Source organism: Oncorhynchus gorbuscha, unplaced genomic scaffold, assembly GCF_021184085.1.
Source record: "Oncorhynchus gorbuscha isolate QuinsamMale2020 ecotype Even-year unplaced genomic scaffold, OgorEven_v1.0 Un_scaffold_800, whole genome shotgun sequence".
Taxonomy (NCBI): Eukaryota; Metazoa; Chordata; class Actinopteri; order Salmoniformes; family Salmonidae; genus Oncorhynchus; species Oncorhynchus gorbuscha.
In genome coordinates, this window is record NW_025745815.1 from 214,161 (window position 1) to 234,785 (window position 20,625).

Below are 20,625 nucleotides of genomic sequence, written 5' to 3' on the forward strand. Positions count from 1 at the left end.
TACTATATACATACAGAGAGCAGTACCACAGAGTGAAAGGCCTCCAACTTCTATATTAACCTACTATATACATACAGAGAGCAGTACCACAGAGTGAAAGGCCTCTATATTAACCTAACTACCACAGAGTCTATATATTAACCTACTATATACATACAGAGAGCAGTACCACAGAGTGAAAGGTCTCCAACTTCTATATTAACCTACTATATACATACAGAGAGCAGTACCACAGAGTGAAAGGTCTCCAACTTCTATATTAACCTACTATATACATACAGAGAGCAGTACCACAGAGTGAAAGGTCTCCAACTTCTATATTAACCTACTATATACATACAGAGAGCAGTACCACAGAGTGAAAGGTCTCCAACTTCTATATTAACCTACTATATACATACAGAGAGCAGTACCACAGAGTGAAAGGTCTCCAACTTCTATATTAACCTACTATATACATACAGAGAGCAGTACCACAGAGTGAAAGGTCTCCAACTTCTATATTAACCTACTATATACATACAGAGAGCAGTACCACAGAGTGAAAGGTCTCCAACTTCTATATTAACCTACTATATACATACAGAGAGCAGTACCACAGAGTGAAAGGTCTCCAACTTCTATATTAACCTACTATATACATACAGAGAGCAGTACCACAGAGTGAAAGGTCTCCAACTTCTATATTATACAGAGAGCAGTACTACCTACTATATACATACAGAGAGCAGTACCACAGAGTGAAAGGTCTCCAACTTCTATATTAACCTACTATATACATACAGAGAGCAGTACCACAGAGTGAAAGGTCTCCAACTTCTATATTAACCTACTATATACATACAGAGAGCAGTACCACAGAGTGAAAGGTCTCCAACTTCTATATTAACCTACTATATACATACAGAGAGCAGTACCACAGAGTGAAAGGTCTCCAACTTCTATATTAACCTACTATATACATACAGAGAGCAGTACCACAGAGTGAAAGGTCTCCAACTTCTATATTAACCTACTATATACATACAGAGAGCAGTACCACAGAGTGAAAGGTCTCCAACTTCTATATTAACCTACTATATACATACAGAGAGCAGTACCACAGAGTGAAAGGCCTCCAACTTCTATATTAACCTACTATATACATACAGAGAGCAGTACCACAGAGTGAAAGGCCTCCAACTTCTATATTAACCTACTATATACATACAGAGAGCAGTAGAAAGGCAGTTAACCTACTATATACATACAGAGAGCAGTACCACAGAAAAGGCCTCCAACTTCTATATTAACCTACTATATACATACAGAGAGCAGTACCACAGAGTGAAAGGCCTCCAACTTCTATATTAACCTACTATATACATAGAGAGAGCAGTACCACAGAGTGAAAGGCCTCCAACTTCTATATTAACCTACTATATACATACAGAGAGCAGTACCACAGAGTGAAAGGCCTCCAACTTCTATATTAACCTACTATATACATACAGAGAGCAGTACCACAGAGTGAAAGGCCTCCAACTTCTATATTAACCTACTATATACATACAGAGAGCAGTACCACAGAGTGAAAGGCCTCCAACTTCTATATTAACCTACTATATACATACAGAGAGCAGTACCACAGAGTGAAAGGCCTCCAACTTCTATATTAACCTACTATATACATACAGAGAGCAGTACCACAGAGTGAAAGGCCTCCAACTTCTATATTAACCTACTATATACATACAGAGAGCAGTACCACAGAGTGAAAGGTCTCCAACTTCTATATTAACAACTTCTATATTAACCTACTATATACATACAGAGAGCAGTACCACAGAGTGAAAGGTCTCCAACTTCTATATTAACCTACTATATACATACAGAGAGCAGTACCACAGAGTGAAAGGCCTCCAACTTCTATATTAACCTACTATATACATACAGAGAGCAGTACCACAGAGTGAAAGGCCTCCAACTTCTATATTAACCTACTATATACATACAGAGAGCAGTACCACAGAGTGAAAGGTCTCCAACTTCTATATTAACCTACTATATACATACAGAGAGCAGTACCACAGAGTGAAAGGTCTCCAACTTCTATATTAACCTACTATATACATACAGAGAGCAGTACCACAGAGTGAAAGGTCTCCAACTTCTATATTAACCTACTATATACATACAGAGAGCAGTACCACAGAGTGAAAGGCCTCCAACTTCTATATTAACCTACTATATACATACAGAGAGCAGTACCACAGAGTGAAAGGCCTCCAACTTCTATATTAACCTACTATATACATACAGAGAGCAGTACCACAGAGTGAAAGGCCTCCAACTTCTATATTAACCTACTATATACATACAGAGAGCAGTACCACAGAGTGAAAGGTCTCCAACTTCTATATTAACCTACTATATACATACAGAGAGCAGTACCACAGAGTGAAAGGTCTCCAACTTCTATATTAACCTACTATATACATACAGAGAGCAGTACCACAGAGTGAAAGGCCTCCAACCCAGAGCTTTCCTATGTCTCAGACTGATTTGACTGAGTGTCCTATAAGCCTGGACACTGGAACATGTGTGGTCACAGATGGAAAGGACAAATGATTACAGAGACAGGAAAGAACTAAAGAATCCCTGCACGGTCTGGCTGTGACATCACACAGAGACAAACAGACCATCTGACCTGCACCAGGTTCAAGCCTTGGATGGCTGTGACATCACACAGAGACAAACAGACCATCTGACCTGCACCAGGTTCAAGCCTTGGATGGCTGTGACATCACACAGAGACAAACAGACCTGCACCAGGTTCACCATCTGACCTGACCATCTGACCAGGTTCAAGCCTCTGGATGGCTGTGACATCACACAGAGACAAACAGACCATCTGACCTGCACCAGGTTCAAGCCTTGGATGGCTGTGACATCACACAGAGACAAACAGACCATCTGACCTGCACCAGGTTCAATCCTTGGATGCAGTTCTTCACTTCTTTTATGAGTTTCACTTTCTCTGCTGCCTTTAGTTCTGTCAGTTTTACTGTGAAGTGTGTCTTCTCTTTCTTGACTGGTGCCGCGTCCTCTTCCACTGCCTGTAGGAGCAGAATGAAAACAATGCCAGGTTAAAACATGCTCTATGCCCTGAGGACACTACATGACATGTTGATGTGTACAGTCAAGCACAACGATTGCATTGCAGTAAAGAGGCTTAAACTAAACGAGGTTAAAGCCTTTATAGATAGAAGGCCAATGAGCTAGTCATGTGGGGTGAGGGGTGACCGCGGGCGTCGCGTGAGGGGTGACCGCGGGGCGTGGCGTGAGGGGTGACCGCGGGGCGTCGCGTGAGGGGTGACCGCGGGGCGTGGCGTGAGGGGTGACCGCGGGGCGTGGCGCGAGGGGTGACCGCGGGGCGCGGCGTGAGGGGTGACCGCGGGGCGTGAGGGTGACGCGGGCGCCGCGTAGGGGTGACCGCGGGCACGGGGGTAACCGCGGGGTGCCGCGGGGGTGGCGGGCGCGCGTGAGGGGTGACCGCGGGGCGTGGCGCGAGGGGTAACCGCGGGGCGTGGCGCGAGGGGTAACCGCGGGGCGTGGCGCAAGGGGTAACCGCGGGGCGTGGCGCAAGGTGTAACCGCGGGGCGTGGCGTAAGGGGTAACCGCGGGGCGTAAGGGGTAACCGCGGGGCGTGGCGTAAGGGGTAACCACGGGGCGTGGCGTAAGGGGTAACCACGGGGCGTGGCGTAAGGGGTAACCACGGGGCACGGCGTAACCACGGGGCACCGCGTAAGGGGTAACCACCACGGGGGCACGTAAGGGTAACCACGGGGCACACGGGTAAGGGGTAACCACGGGGCACGGCGTAAGGGGTAACCACGGGGCGTGGCGTAAGGGGTAACCACGGGGCGTGGCGTAAGGGGTAACCACGGGGCGTGGCGTAAGGGGTAACCACGGGGCACGGCGTAAGGGGTAACCACGGGGCACCGCGTAAGGGGTAACCACGGGGCACCGCGTAAGGGGTAACCACGGGGCACCGCGTAAGGGGTAACCACGGGGCACCGCGTAAGGGGTAACCACGGGGCACCGCGTAAGGGGTAACCACGGGGCACCGCGTAAGGGGTAACCACGGGGCACCGCGTAAGGGGTAACCACGGGGCACCGCGTAAGGGGTAACCACGGGGCACCGCGTAAGGGGTAACCAACAGGTAAAGAAGCTTGATAAACATATTGAATAAAACACAGAAACACACTGAAACAATCCCTGTCTTACCAGAGCTGCAGGTGATGCTGCTGCAGTCATGGCTCCCATTGGCATCATCCCAACATCCTGGATATTCAGGGTTTTCTGGGACAAACAAATTAAAACATACTTTATTGGAGAAGTCATTGAGCAAATCAAAAATGTTACTCATCACATGCCTCCTTAACAACAGGTGTAGATCAACAGTGAAATGCTGACTTAGACCTTCCCAGCAATACAGAGAAAGAGAGTAGAAATAATAACAAGTAATAATAAATACACAATGAGTAACGATAACATGGCTTTATACACGGGGTACCAGTACTGAGTCAATAATAACATGGCTTTATACACAGGGTACCAGTACTGAGTCAATAATAACATGGCTTTATACACAGGGTACCAGTACTGAGTCAATAATAACATGGCTTTATACACAGGGTACCAGTACTGAGTCAATAATAACATGGCTTTATACACGGGGTACCAGTACTGAGTCAATAATAACATGGCTTTATACACAGGGTACCAGTACTGAGTCAATAATAACATGGCTTTATACACAGGGTACCAGTACTGAGTCAATAATAACATGGCTTTATACACGGGGTACCAGTACTGAGTCAATAATAACATGGCTTTATACACAGGGTACCAGTACTGAGTCAATAATAACATGGCTTTATACACGGGGTACCAGTACTGAGTCAATAATAACATGGCTTTATACACGGGGTACCAGTACTGAGTCAATAATAACATGGCTTTATACACAGGGTACCAGTACTGAGTCAATAATAACATGGCTTTATACACGGGTACCAGTACTGAGTCAATAATAACATGGCTTTATACACAGGGTACCAGTACTGAGTCAATAATAACATGGCTTTATACACGGGTACCAGTACTGAGTCAATAATAACATGGCTTTATACACAGGGTACCAGTACTGAGTCAATAATAACATGGCTTTATACACGGGTACCAGTACTGAGTCAATAATAACATGGCTTTATACACAGGGTACCAGTACTGAGTCAATAATAACATGGCTTTATACACGGGGTACCAGTACTGAGTCAATAATAACATGGCTTTATACACAGGGTACCAGTACTGAGTCAATAATAACATGGCTTTATACACAGGGTACCAGTACTGAGTCAATAATAACATGGCTTTATACACAGGGGTACCAGTACTGAGTCAATAATAACATGGCTTTATACACGGGGTACCAGTACTGAGTCAATAATAACATGGCTTTATACACCAGTACTGAGTCAATAATAACATGGCTTTATACACAGGGTACCAGTACTGAGTCAATAATAACATGGCTTTATACACAGGGTACCAGTACTGAGTCAATAATAACATGGCTTTATACACAGGGTACCAGTACTGAGTCAATAATAACATGGCTTTATACACAGGGTACCAGTACTGAGTCAATAATAACATGGCTTTATACACAGGGTACCAGTACTGAGTCAATAATAACATGGCTTTATACACAGGGTACAATAATAACAGTACTGAGTCAAATAATAACATGGCTTTATACAATAATAACATGGGTACCAGTACTGAGTCAATAATAACATGGCTTTATACACGGGTACCAGTACTGAGTCAATAATAACATGGCTTTATACACAGGGTACCAGTACTGAGTCAATAATAACATGGCTTTATACACAGGGTACCAGTACTGAGTCAATAATAACATGGCTTTATACACAGGGTACCAGTACTGAGTCAATAATAACATGGCTTTATACACAGGGTACCAGTACTGAGTCAATAATAACATGGCTTTATACACAGGGTACCAGTACTGAGTCAATAATAACATGGCTTTATACACGGGTACCAGTACTGAGTCAATAATAACATGGCTTTATACACCAGTACTGGGTACCAGTACTGAGTCAATAATAACATGGCTTTATACACAGGGTACCAGTACTGAGTCAATAATAACATGGCTTTATACACAGGGTACCAGTACTGAGTCAATAATAACATGGCTTTATACACAGGGTACCAGTACTGAGTCAATAATAACATGGCTTTATACACAGGGTACCAGTACTGAGTCAATAATAACATGGCTTTATACACAGGGTACCAGTACTGAGTCAATAATAACATGGCTTTATACACAGGGTACCAGTACTGAGTCAATAATAACATGGCTTTATACACAGGGTACCAGTACTGAGTCAATAATAACATGGCTTTATACACAGGGTACCAGTACTGAGTCAATAATAACATGGCTTTATACACAGGGTACCAGTACTGAGTCAATAATAACATGGCTTTATACACAGGGTACCAGTACTGAGTCAATAATAACATGGCTTTATACACGGGGTACCAGTACTGAGTCAATAATAACATGGCTTTATACACAGGGTACCAGTACTGAGTCAATAATAACATGGCTTTATACACAGGGTACCAGTACTGAGTCAATAATAACATGGCTTTATACACAGGGTACCAGTACTGAGTCAATAATAACATGGCTTTATACACAATAATAACATGGGGTACCAGTACTGAGTCAATAATAACATGGCTTTATACACAGGGTACCAGTACTGAGTCAATAATAACATGGCTTTATACACAGGGTACCAGTACTGAGTCAATAATAACATGGCTTTATACACAGGGTACCAGTACTGAGTCAATAATAACATGGCTTTATACACAGGGTACCAGTACTGAGTCAATAATAACATGGCTTTATACACATGGTACCAGTACTGAGTCAATAATAACATGGCTTTATACACAGGGTACCAGTACTGAGTCAATAATAACATGGCTTTATACACAGGGTACCAGTACTGAGTCAATAATAACATGGCTTTATACACAGGGTACCAGTACTGAGTCAATAATAACATGGCTTTATACACAGGGTACCAGTACTGAGTCAATAATAACATGGCTTTATACACAGGGTACCAGTACTGAGTCAATAATAACATGGCTTTATACACAGGGTACCAGTACTGAGTCAATAATAACATGGCTTTATACACAGGGTACCAGTACTGAGTCAATAATAACATGGCTTTATACACAGGGTACCAGTACTGAGTCAATAATAACATGGCTTTATACACAGGGTACCAGTACTGAGTCAATAATAACATGGCTTTATACACAGGGTACCAGTATAAGTCAATAATAACAGGCTATATCTAGTGGTTAGAACATGGCTTTATACACAGGGTACCAGTAGGGCGGCGGTCAGGTAGCCTAGTGGTTAGAGTGTAGAACATGGTGGCAGGTAGCCTAGTGGTTAGAGTGTAGGGGTACTGAGTCAATAATAGCCTAGTGGTTAGAGTGTAGAGGTGGCAGGTAGCCTAGTGGTTAGAGTGTAGGGGTACGGCAGGTAGCCTAGTGGTTAGAGTGTAGATGGCTTTATACACAGGCAGGTAGCCTAGTGGTTAGAGTGTAGAGGTGGCAGGTAGCCTAGTGGTTAGAGTGTAGAGGTGGCAGGTAGCCTAGTGGTTAGAGTGTAGAGGTGGCAGGTAGCCTAGTGGTTAGAGTGTTTAGGGGCGGCAGGTAGCCTAGTGGTTAGAGTGTAGAGGTGGCAGGTAGCCTAGTGGTTAGAGTGTAGGGGTGGCAGGTAGTCTAGTGGTTAGAGTGTAGGGGCGGCAGGTAGCCTAGTGGTTAGAGTGTAGGGGCGGCAGGTAGCCTAGTGGTTAGAGTGTAGGGGTACCAGGTAGCCTAGTGGTTAGAGTGTAGGGGCGGCAGGTAGTCTAGTGGTTAGAGTCAATAATAACATGGCTTTAGTGTAGTAGAGTCGGCAGGTAGTCTAGTGGTTAGAGTGTAGGGGCGGCAGGTAGTCTAGTGGTTAGAGTGTAGAGGTGGGCAGGTAGCCTAGTGGTTAGAGTGTAGAGGTGGCAGGTAGCCTAGTGGTTAGAGTGTAGAGGTGGCAGGTAGTCTAGTGGTTAGAGTGTAGGGGTGGCAGGTAGTCTAGTGGTTAGAGTGTAGGGGTGGCAGGTAGCCTAGTGGTTAGAGTGTAGGGGCGGCAGGTAGTCTAGTGGTTAGAGTGTAGGGGCGGCAGGTAGCCTAGTGGTTAGAGTGTAGGGGCGGCAGGTAGCCTAGTGGTTAGAGTGTAGGGGGGTACGGCAGGTAGACTAGTGGTTAGAGTGTAGGGGCGGCAGGTAGCCTAGTGGTTAGAGTGTAGAGGTGGCAGGTAGCCTAGTGGTTAGAGTGTAGGGGCGGCAGGTAGACTAGTGGTTAGAGTGTAGGGGCGGCAGGTAGCCTAGTGGTTAGAGTGTAGGGGCGGCAGGGTGTAGGGGCGGCAGTAGACTAGTGGTTAGAGTGTAGGGCGGCAGGTAGCCTAGTGGTTAGAGTGTAGGGGCGGCAGGTAGCCTAGTGGTTAGAGTGTAGGGGCAGGTAGCTAGTGGTTAGAGTGTAGGGGCGGCAGGTAGCCTAGTGGTTAGAGTGTAGGGGCGGCAGGTAGACTAGTGGTTAGAGTGTAGGGGCGGCAGGTAGCTTATAATTTCCACCTGTTGTCTATTCCATTTGCACAACAGCATGTGAAATTTATTGTCAATCAGTGTTGCTTCCTAAGTGGACAGTTTGATTTCACAGAACTAGTGGTTAGATTCACTTGGAGTTACATTGTGTTGTTTAATTGTTCCAGGCTTATTTTTGTTAAGCAGTGTATGAGTATAGATACCAGTGGTATAGAGGTAGATACTAGAACTAGTGTATATAGGACAATGTGCTATAATTTATGGCATTGACTGTGTGGCACTGGATACGGCGTCTGTAAATGACTCAGATGCCAGGTAGTCTCCTTATGTTATGTAGGGGTCTACACAGTCTACATGTTCCAGTTCCATACCTGGTTAGAGGAGCTCATTGAGGTCTGACACCTGGTTAGAGTGTAAGGTGAGGCTGGTTAGAGTGTACCAGCTGGGTGATTTTGGGGGGTACTGTTTGGTGGTTAGATCCAGAGGGGTAGGTAGTGATGACAGCAGAAAGGCTGGCTGGGCTGGTCCAGAGTGTTCGGAGGGCAGGTAGCATGTGGTTGGTGTCTGGAGCTCCTGCCTGTGGTTACAAATCAGGGGCACAGTTAGTATTGGTTTTAGAGTTAACTAGGCAGGTCAGGTAAGAACACATTCTTATTCACTTAGACAACGCTGGGCCTAGTGGTTAGAGTGTAGGGGCGGCAGGTAGCCTAGTGGTTAATCACGGGTCGGATGTGATGCAGCCTGGTTAGAACCAGGGACTGCAGTGAGCCTCTGGTTAGCACTGAGATGCAGGTAGCCTAGTTGTTAGCTGGCATTGCTAGCTAGCATCTAGTGGTTAGACATGATCAATAGTTAACTCCAGTGGTTGATGATATTACTAGTAACTAGTTTATCCTGCGTTGCATATGATCGATGCAGGTGCCTGTTAATAATATAAATAATATATGCCATTTAGAGACGCTTTTAGCCTAGTGGTTAGAGTGTACTTACAGTCATGTTAGTGCATAGCATAGTGGTTAGAGTGTAGGGTGGCAGGTAGCCTAGTGGTTAGAGTGTACCCACTAGCCCTGGTTAGATTTACAAGCGCCTATGCTCTACCAACTGAGCTACAGAAGAGACCACCATGACCACAATGATTTCATTGAATCACAGCCTAGTGGCCAAAGTGTATGGTGATGATTTAACAAGCGCATTCGCCTAAAAAGCACTGTTAGTTGCACCAATGTACCTAACCATAAACATCAATGTCTTTCTTTAAAATTAATACAAGTATATATTTTTAAACCTGCATATTTAGTTAATATAGCCTGCTAACATTAATTTTTTTCAAACTCAAGGAAATTGTGTCACTTCTCTTTGTTCTGTGCAATGTCAGGGTATATGCAGCAGTTTGGGCCAATGCCAGGCTCGTTGGGAACTGTGTGTTATATATATAGATACCATGGTATAGAGGTAGATACTAGAACTATGTATATAGGACAATGTGCTATAATTTATGGCATTGACTGTGTGGCAGACCATTTCTTCATAACAAAGTTTGCCAGAATTTTAGATAATTATGACATTTTATTGAAGGTTGTCAATGAACACATTCTTATTCACTCAACAATGCCACCCATTGCCAGAACGGGACTCCTTAATTCACGAAAGATGTGATGCAGCCTGGAGTTCGAACCAGGGACTCAGGACGCCTTTGACAAATGAATGCCTAAGGATCATATTTCTGTGGCATTGTTAATTATCTTAACATGATCAATAGTTAACTCCACACGGTTGATGATATTACTAGTAACTAGCTTATCCTGCGTCATATAATCGATGTGGTGCCTGTTAATGTTTCATCGAATCACAGCCTACTTCGCCAAACGGGTGATGATTTAACAGCGCATTCTGACTGAAAAAGCACTGTCAGTTGCACCAATGTACCTAACCATAAACATCAATGTCTTTCTTTAAAATCAATACAAGTATATATTTTTAAACCTGCATATTTAGTGGTATAGCCTGCAACAGCATCTTTTAAACTGAGAGGTGGTAGGCAGCAGCAGTCTGACTGAGTGGTTTTAACTCAAGGAAATTGTGTCACTTCTCTTGTTGGTGCAACAGTCAGGGTATATGCAGCAGTTTGGGCAAACTGTGTGAAGACCATTTCTTCATAACAAAGTTTGCCAGAATTTTAGATAATTATGACATGACATTGAAGGTTGTGGTGGTAACAGCAATATTGACTGGTGGATGCCAGGCAGCAGAACAGTCTGACTTCACTGAAGAATAAACGTTCAGCAAAGTCTTCCTGAATTGTAAATTAATTAAGGATCATCTGATTGAGAGGTGGTTAATTATAATTAGCAGTCTGACTGATTTGATGGTTGATAGAGCAGTCTGACTGAGTGGTGGTAGGCAGCAGCAGTCTGACTGAGTGGTGGTAGGCAGCAGCAGTCTGACTGAGAGGTGGTAGGCAGCAGCAGTCTGACTGAGTGGTGGTAGGCAGCAGCAGTCTGACTGACTGAGTGGTGGTAGGCAGCAGCAGTCTGACTGACTGAGTGGTGGTAGGCAGCAGCAGGCTCGTAAGCATTCATTCAAACTTTCCTGCGTTTGCCAGCAGCTCTTCGCTGTGCTTCAAGCATTGAGCGGTTTATGACTTCAAGTCTATCAACTCCCGAGATGAGGCTGGCAATACTATAGTGCCTATAAGAATATACAATAGTCAAAGGTATATGAAATACAAATGGTATAGAGAGAAATAGTCCTATAATTCCTATAATTACTACAACCTAAAACTTCTTACCTGGGAATATTGAAGACTCATGTTAAAAGGAACCAACAGCTTTCATATGTTCTCATGTTCTGAGCAAAGAACTTGAACGTTAGCTTTCTTACATGGCACATATTGCACTTTTACTTTCTTCTCCAACACTTTGTTTTTGCATTATTTAAACAAAACCAAATTGAACAGGTTTCATTATTTATTTGAGGCTAAATTGATTTTTTTATGTAATTAAGTTAACATTTAAAAAAAGTGTTCATTCAATGTTGTTGTAATTGTCACTATTAGCTGATTAATTGGCATCGGCTTCCTTTGGTCCTCCAATGAAAAATCATAATCGGTCGACCTCTACATTCAATCCAGTGTTTCCTCTGTAGAGCGTGCAACCTAAAATAGTTTGGTTTAAATTGACAGTTTTGGTGCAAATTAATTTCCAACTATGCACTAATGAATTAGATTTAGGCTCCTGGATGTGACTTTAGGGGCCTTTTGAGTCCCATCTGTAAAACCCTCTAGGCCTAAGGGAATGACTGATTCATTGTTGTCACAGATCTCTCAAAGATTCTTCAAATCCACCAGTTTGTAATATCGCAGTAGCTAGTTAGCTGCTATTTCTCATCCTAATTTTCCACTTGGTTCAATTGGGAAAGGGAATACTTAAGTCAGTTACACAACTGAATGCATTCAACCAAAATGTGTCATCCGCATTTAACCCAACCCCTCTGAATCAGTTGTACAACTGCCACGGTAAGGTTGACAGGATCATTATACACAATGGTGAAAATCTATTCAAATCACCAATCAGAACCGGGAGAGAAGCTCTAGCAAGGTACAGGATATGACAACCATTTGTCAAAGTTAAACACAAATAAACACAAATGCCATACCAGAAACACATGACCTTGACTGGCACGTCTCATAAGGAAGGAACGAGGTGCATTAGGTCCGTGGAACTGGCTAACGTTATTTACCGCTGAGCCGACTCGCTCTAGATTACAAGTTAGTTAGCTGGTTTTACAACACATTGTGATGGATTAAACCATTTGGCTGCAAGATTGCTCCTCACTAGCTAGCTAACGAGGAATTAGGTGGCATTGCGGTTGTCTAGCTAGCCGGCTGATCATAAAATCCGTTCTTCACAAAGCAAATGAATGAGCCCAGGGTTATTATGTTCATAAGTCTACGTGATTCCGACTATTTGGGGCACATAAATGGTTAATGCATGGCAAATTAGCTGGCAATTCTCTGCCCTTGACGCGTTTAGCGTTAGCAAACCATCGAGCTCCTGTGTCCCACTGTTCTAGAATTAACACAAAGCGGCAACGATCCCCGGTTATGACACCCGCTTACCGATGCGTCTTTGCGGCGATTCGCAATGCGGTCCGAATGCAATGTCTTGTGCAGTACATGTTTATTATTTGTGCCCCCGGATCTCCTCCAGATATTTCCAATTCACAGAGTCACAGCGTTGCTTGTCAGTCCTGGTCCTTCTCCCTCAATAGCACATGGCGTCCTCCACTCTCTGTTACTGACCTACCCACAATGCATTGCGCCACACACGAGTTGTAGTTCGACTAAATAACTTTATTAACAAAGTAGCTTTTGTCAATCTCAGTGTGTGCGTCTCTCTCTCTCTCTCTCTCTCTCAATTCAATTGACTTTATTGACATGGCAAGTTCATTATTACTTACATTGTCAAAGTATACATATGCTAAAAAATATAAATCTATATTTTATATATTTATACATATATAAAATATATATTTATATATAAATAAATGGTGGGACCAACAGCAATAATAATAGTAGTAGTGGACATGGGATTACCATTAACAACAACTACAACAACAATATTAATCAGAATAACAAAACATTAAAGCAAAGGTAGTATGACACATGACCTGGTAGTAGACCAGTGTCAACATGACTGAGAAGACACATGACCTGGTAGTAGACCAGTGTCAACATGACTGAGAAGACACATGACCTGGTAGTAGACCAGTGTCAACATGACTGAGAAGACACATGACCTGGTAGTAGACCAGTGTCAACATGACTGAGAAGACACATGACCTGGTAGTAGACCAGTGTCAACATGACTGACAAGACACATGACCTGGTAGTAGACCAGTGTCAACATGACTGAGAAGACACATGACATGACCAGTATGACCTGGTAGTAGACCAGTGTCAACATGACTGAAAGTAGACAGTGTCAATGACTAAAGACAATGACCTGGTAGTAGACCAGTGTCAATGACAAGACACATGACCTGGTAGTAGACCAGTGTCATCATGACTGAGAAGACACATGACATGGTAGTAGACCAGTGTCATCATGACTGAGAAGACAACAGAACATGGTAACCAGGGTGTCAATGACTACTAGCTCAACCTGGTAGTGGGAACATGACTGAGAAGACACGTGACCTGGTGTAGACCAGTGAAATGAAATTATCTTGATTATTATTCTGATTGACTGAGTAGACATTTAGTAGACCATTATTAAAATAAAGACACATGATCCTAACTGACCTAAGAAAGGGAATTTTCACAAGGATTAAATGTCTGAGGACATTGTGAAAAACTGAGTTTAAATGTATTTGACTAAGGTGTATGTAAACTTCAACTGTATGACTGAGAGAGATACAAGATAAAGTTAGACACTAGAACCATAAACAATAAAGTCTAATATATATATATTAGACTATAAAGTGATGTTCTAGTATCTACATCTATATCATGGTATATATATATATATTGTGATAAACCAGTAACTGGTGTATGTATGTATAAGATGGACTAATGGATCTATAAATGATGGACTATACTATACTCACCTTCAGATGGACATGTAACATGGGTGTCTGCTACTAGCTCAGTCCTTCTATAAGGATGGACTATACTGTACACACAGAACATGTAACATGGGTGTCTGCTACTAGCTCAGTCCTTCTATAAGGATGGACTATACTGTACACACAGAACATGTAACATGGGTGTCTGCTACTAGCTCAGTCCTTCTATAAGGATGGACTATACTGTACACACAGAACATGTAACATGGGTGTCTGCTACTAGCTCAGTCCTTCTATAAGGATGGACTATACTGTACACACAGAACATGTAACATGGGTGTCTGCTACTAGCTCAGTCCTTCTCATAAGGATAAGGATGGACTATACTGTACACACAGAACATGTAACATGGGTGTCTGCTACTAGCTCAGTCCTTCTATAAGGATGGACTATACTGTACACACAGAACATGTAACATGGGTGTCTGCTACTAGCTCAGTCCTTCTATAAGGATGGACTATACTGTACACACAGAACATGTAACATGGGTGTCTGCTACTAGCTCAGTCCTTCTATAAGGATGGACTATACTGTACACACAGAACATGTAACATGGGTGTCTGCTACTAGCTCAGTCCTTCTATAAGGATGGACTATACTGTACACACAGAACATGTAACATGGGTGTCTGCTACTAGCTCAGTCCTTCTATAAGGATGGACTATACTGTACACACAGAACATGTAACATGGGTGTCTGCTACTAGCTCAGTCCTTCTATAAGGATGGACTATACTGTACACACAGAACATGTAACATGGGTGTCTGCTACTAGCTCAGTCCTTCTATAAGGATGGACTATACTGTACACACAGAACATGTAACATGGGTGTCTGCTACTAGCTCAGTCCTTCTATAAGGATGGACTATACTGTACACACAGAACATGTAACATGGGTGTATACTGCTACTAGCTCAGTCCTTCTATAAGGATGGACTATACTGTACACACAGAACATGTAACATGGGTGTCTGCTACTAGCTCAGTCCTTCTATAAGGATGGACTATACTGTACACACAGAACATGTAACACAGAAGGTGTATCTGCTACTAGCTCAGTCCTTCTATAAGGATGGACTATACTGTACACACAGAACATGTAACATGGGTGTCTGCTACTAGCTCAGTCCTTCTATAAGGATGGACTATACTGTACACACAGAACATGTAACATGGGTGTCTGCTACTAGCTCAGTCCTTCTATAAGGATGGACTATACTGTACACACAGAACATGTAACATGGGTGTCTGCTACTAGCTCAGTCCTTCTATAAGGATGGACTATACTGTACACACAGAACATGTAACATGGGTGTCTGCTACTAGCTCAGTCCTTCTATAAGGATGGACTATACTGTACACACAGAACATGTAACATGGGTGTATCTGCTACTAGCTCAGTCCTTCTATAAGGATGGACTATACTGTACACACAGAACATGTAACATGGGTGTCTGCTACTAGCTCAGTCCTTCTATAAGGATGGACTATACTGTACACACAGAACATGTAACATGGGTGTCTGCTACTAGCTCAGTCCTTCTATAAGGATGGACTATACTGTACACACAGAACATGTAACATGGGTGTCTGCTACTAGCTCAGTCCTTCTATAAGGATGGACTATACTGTACACACAGAACATGTAACATGGGTGGACTATACTGCTACTAGCTCAGTCCTTCTATAAGGATGGACTATACTGTACACACAGAACATGTAACACAGAAGGTATATCTGCTACTAGCTCAGTCCTTTCAGGATGTTTAGGCCCAAGTCTTCATTTGTTTTTTGTTTTCCAGATAGAGATGGAACAGTATAATACATGCCTGGACTTCAGGAAACATTGCCATGGAAACAGGGCTTCTTCTGCATCCTAATGACCCGTGTTTTAAACATGTATTTATGTAAATAAAGTCTGTTATCCAAAATAAAATGTATGTGTGCCCTTTCATTTTCTGCTCCTAAATGACAGTGCATCTAGCCTGGTCCCAGATCTGTTTGTGCAACTGCCAACTGCATGACAATGCATCTAGCCTGGTCCCAGATCTGTTTGTGCACCTGCCAACTGCATGGAAATGCATCTAGCCTGGTCCCAGATCTGTTTGTGCACCTGCCAACTGCATGGCCCAGGTCTGTTTGTTCTATATTGCCAACTCCATGACATGAGTTGGCTCTACAAGCCTGGTCCCACACCTGCCAACTGCATGGTAATGAGTGACAAGGAGTTGGCATGACAACAGACTGGCACTCCGCCTACTTCAGATTCCAAAGATAATATGACAGAAAACACACAAAGCAGGTGGACAAGAGAAGAACAAGATATTTATTAAATATAATCTTAAAATGACTTTAAAGAAGTCAGACAGAAAGAAGATCATTAATGATGGAAGTAAAGCAGTTCAAAGATGTTGTCAAAGGGGGTTACATAGGAAGTCACTGATTGAGTGGATGGTACATCACATGCACATACCCTGAAGAACTGACTACCACCACCTCTCCACTCCCGGCCCACAGGGTTCTGAAAGACACTCTGAAAGGGTGGATCTCAAAAGGTATTTTCCTGATTCCCTCCCCTACGTCCTCTCTCTCTCTCTCCTCCTCAAAACTGACTACCACCACCTCTCCACTCCCGGCCCACAGGGTTCTGAAAGACACTCTGAAAGGGTGGATCTCAAAAGGTATTTTCCTGATTCCCTCCCCTCTCTCCCTCTCTCCCTCTCTCCCTCTCTCCCTCTCTCCATCTCTCCCTCCCTCCCTCCCTCCCTCAAAACATCTGACGGAAGCGAGCAAAGAATTAGAGAAGAACCAAGGAAAGGAAACGAGGGAATTGAGGAAATAATTTTGTGATTAAACCGAACTTTACTGAAACTAGCACCAGAAACAAAATGGATGCCCATCTAATGTAGAGTCCCCCTCTACAGATAACTCCACCTCAGCCCTGTCTACACCTCAGCACCCACAGATACACACCTATAGGGCTTTTGTCAAAAGTAGTGCACTATATAGGAAAAAGAGTGCTGTTTAGGACACACCCCGTCAGAGGGTCTCTCTACTCGCTCATAGGCTGTGTTTATACAGGCAGACCCATTCTGGGGGTGTTGCCACTAATTGATCTTTTGACCAATTAGGTCAGATCTTTTGCCACTAATTGGTCAAAAGATCAGAATGGGACTGCCTGTGTAAACAGCCATATAGACCTGACTGCAACCCTCTGGATAACTGCTAGTTAATATTTGGCAATGGAACTACATGTGTAATCTTAAGTTATATTCACACTAGTTCCTCCTGGAGTGTGATGCAAGGCATTGTGGTTAATGGAGTTGTTGGGAGAGACCCATTATGTCAACAGTTGTGACACGGGACACCTTGAGAGAGTGATGGTGGTAATCGGTCTCTGGAGCTGTGAATATTGGGAATTGTAGTTCCACACTGGATGTAAGTGTTCTATTGTAGTCCCATACTTCTTCCCCTCAGCCAGTCTGATTGGTGAGAAGATATCTTCATATCAGAAGTGTAAAACCTAATAAAAAGGTACTTCCTTTCTCCCATGTTCTCAATCATCAAATCAAAAAGCTTTAGTGAAAAACACTACCAAGCCGTAGCAAAATAAGACGACCCATCTATACTTTAAAATGATCTCTGTGTGTCTCTGACACTCTCACTAGAACCCTGGAACCTGTTAGAGGTGCTTTTCTGTGCTCCGTCCTACAGCTTTCCTTCACTCATCTCTCCATTAACTCTCACAGCCCCTGTCAACCAAGCAGGCAGTATGAAACATGTCCAATCACCACAATATGACTCCAGAACAGTTACTGCTGTAACACCTGACATGTCCAATCACCACAATATGACTCCAGAACAGTTACTGCTGTAACACTTGACATGTCCATGGAAATAACAACTTTAACATGCAAACTAGCTTATACAAATATGAGAAAGGATGGTTACGGTCTTGTCTTAGATTCCATTGATTCCTGTCATTTTTGATTTGTTCCTTACCACTGACTAGATGAGATTCAGATATTAGTTTCAGAAGAGAAAGACTACATACATTATCAGAGAGAGAGATACAGAGAGAGATACAGAGATACAGAGAGAGATACAGAGAGAGATACAGAGAGAGGTGAGGACAGAGAGAGATACAGAGAGGTGAGGACAGAGAGAGATACAGAGAGAGAGAGAGATATGAGAGAGGACAGAGAGAGATACAGAGAGAGAGAGAGAGATACAGAGAGAGATGAGGACAGAGAGAGATACAGAGAGAGGTGAGGACAGAGAGAGATGAGGACAGAGAGATACAGAGAGAGAGAGAGAGAGAGAGGACAGAGAGAGATGAGGACAGAGAGAGATACAGAGAGAGGTGAGGACAGAGAGAGGACAGAGAGAGATACAGAGAGAGAGGACAGAGAGAGATACAGAGAGAGAGAGAGAGACAGAGAGAGAGGACAGAGAGAGAGAGATGAGGACAGAGAGAGATACAGAGAGAGGTGAGGACAGAGAGAGATACAGAGAGAGGACAGAGAGAGGAGAGAGATACAGAGAGAGAGAGGTGAGAGAGAGACAGAGAGAGGTGAGGACAGAGAGAGGTGAGGACAGAGAGAGGTGAGGACAGAGAGAGGTGAGGACAGAGAGAGGTGAGGACAGAGAGGTGAGGACAGAAGAGGAAGAGAGGTGAGGACAGAAGAGGAGAGAGGTGAGGACAGAAGAGGAGAGGGTGAGGACAGAAGAGGAGAGAGGTGAGGTGAGGACAGAAGAGGAGAGGTGAGGTGAGGACAGAAGAGGAGAAGAGAGGTGAGGACAGAAGAGGAGAAGAGAGGTGAGGACAGAAGAGGAGAGAGGTGAGGTGAGGATAGAAGAGGAGAAGAGAGATGAGGACAGAAGAGGAGAGGTGAGGTGAGGATAGAAGAGAAGTGAGGACAGAAGAGGAGAAGAGAGGTGAGGACAGAAGAGGAGAGAGGTGAGGTGAGGATAGAAGAGGAGAGAGATGAGGACAGAAGAGGAGAAGAGAGGTGAGGAGAGAGGTGAGGACAGAAGAGGAGAGAGGTGAGGACAGAAGATGAGAGAGGTGAGGTGAGGATAGAAGAGGAGAGAGATGAGGACAGAAGAGGAGAGAGGTGAGGACAGAAGATGAGAGAGGTGAGGTGAGGACAGAAGAGGAGAGAGGTGAGGACAGAAGAGGAGAGAGGTGAGGACAGAAGAGGAGAGAGGTGAGGACAGAAGAGGAGAAGAGAGGTGAGGAGAGAGGTGAGGACAGAAGAGGAGAGAGGTGAGGTGAGGATAGAAGAGAGAGAGGACAGAAGAGGACAGAAGAGAAGATGAGAGAGGTGAGGACAGAAGATGAGAGAGGTGAGGACAGAAGATGAGAGAGGTGAGGACAGAAGATGAGAGAGGTGAGGACAGAAGAGGAGAGGAGAGAGGTGAGGACAGAAGATGAGAGAGGTGAGGAGAGAGGTGAGGACAGAAGATGAGAGAGGTGAGGACAGAAGAGGAGAGGTGAGGACAGAAGATGAGAGAGGTGAGGACAGAAGATGAGAGAGGTGAGGACAGAAGATGAGAGAGGTGAGGACAGAAGATGAGAGAGGTGAGGACAGAAGATGAGAGAGGTGAGGAGAGAGGTGAGGACAGAAGATGAGAGAGGTGAGGAGAGAGGTGAGGACAGAAGATGAGAGAGGTGAGGAGAGAGGTGAGGACAGAAGATGAGAGAGGTGAGGAGAGAAGAGGAGAGGTGAGGACAGAAGATGAGAGAGGTGAGGAGAGAGGTGAGGACAGAAGATGAGAGAGGTGAGGACAGAAGAGGAGAGGTGAGGACAGAAGATGAGAGAGGTGAGGACAGAAGAGGAGAAGAGAGGGTGTAGTGTGTTGAACCCTGCCAGCAGCAGGTGGTAATGTTAAGCTGAGCTAGCCAGGTGGATGGATCAGTCGAAGGAGATGAGCTGTGCCTCGCTGCCTGGATGGACCTGCGGAGGCTGCTGCTGCTGAACCTGCTGCTGGGGGCCACCAGGGGGAGCCATCTACACAGAAGTAGTGTGAGAGAGATGAGATTACCATCAATCCCTCACTGCAACTCCCACTTCATAACACATAGAACAAACAAGCCCCTGACATGACATACAGAATCAGAAGTCCCCCATAGACAGGCAACACTATGGAGAGAGAGAGAGAGAGAGAGAGAGAGAGAGAGAGAGAGAGAGAGAGAGAGAGAGAGAGAGAGAGAGAGAGAGAGAGAGAGAGAGAGAGAGA

The 20,625-nt window shown here is 44.0% G+C and overlaps 1 long non-coding RNA gene and 1 pseudogene across 1 annotated transcript; both read right to left on the minus strand.

Moving 5' to 3' along the window:
- Positions 1-16,687: 16,687 nt before the first annotated feature.
- LOC124020291 lies at positions 16,688-17,092 on the minus strand. Its single transcript, XR_006835944.1, has 2 exons — positions 17,005-17,092; positions 16,688-16,878 (listed from the first exon to the last, which is right to left on the minus strand). It is a non-coding gene; the product is annotated as an uncharacterized LOC124020291 (long non-coding RNA).
- Positions 17,093-20,108: 3,016 nt separating this feature from the next.
- The window catches only part of LOC124020290, a 35,930-nt pseudogene continuing 35,413 nt past the window's right edge, over positions 20,109-20,625 (minus strand).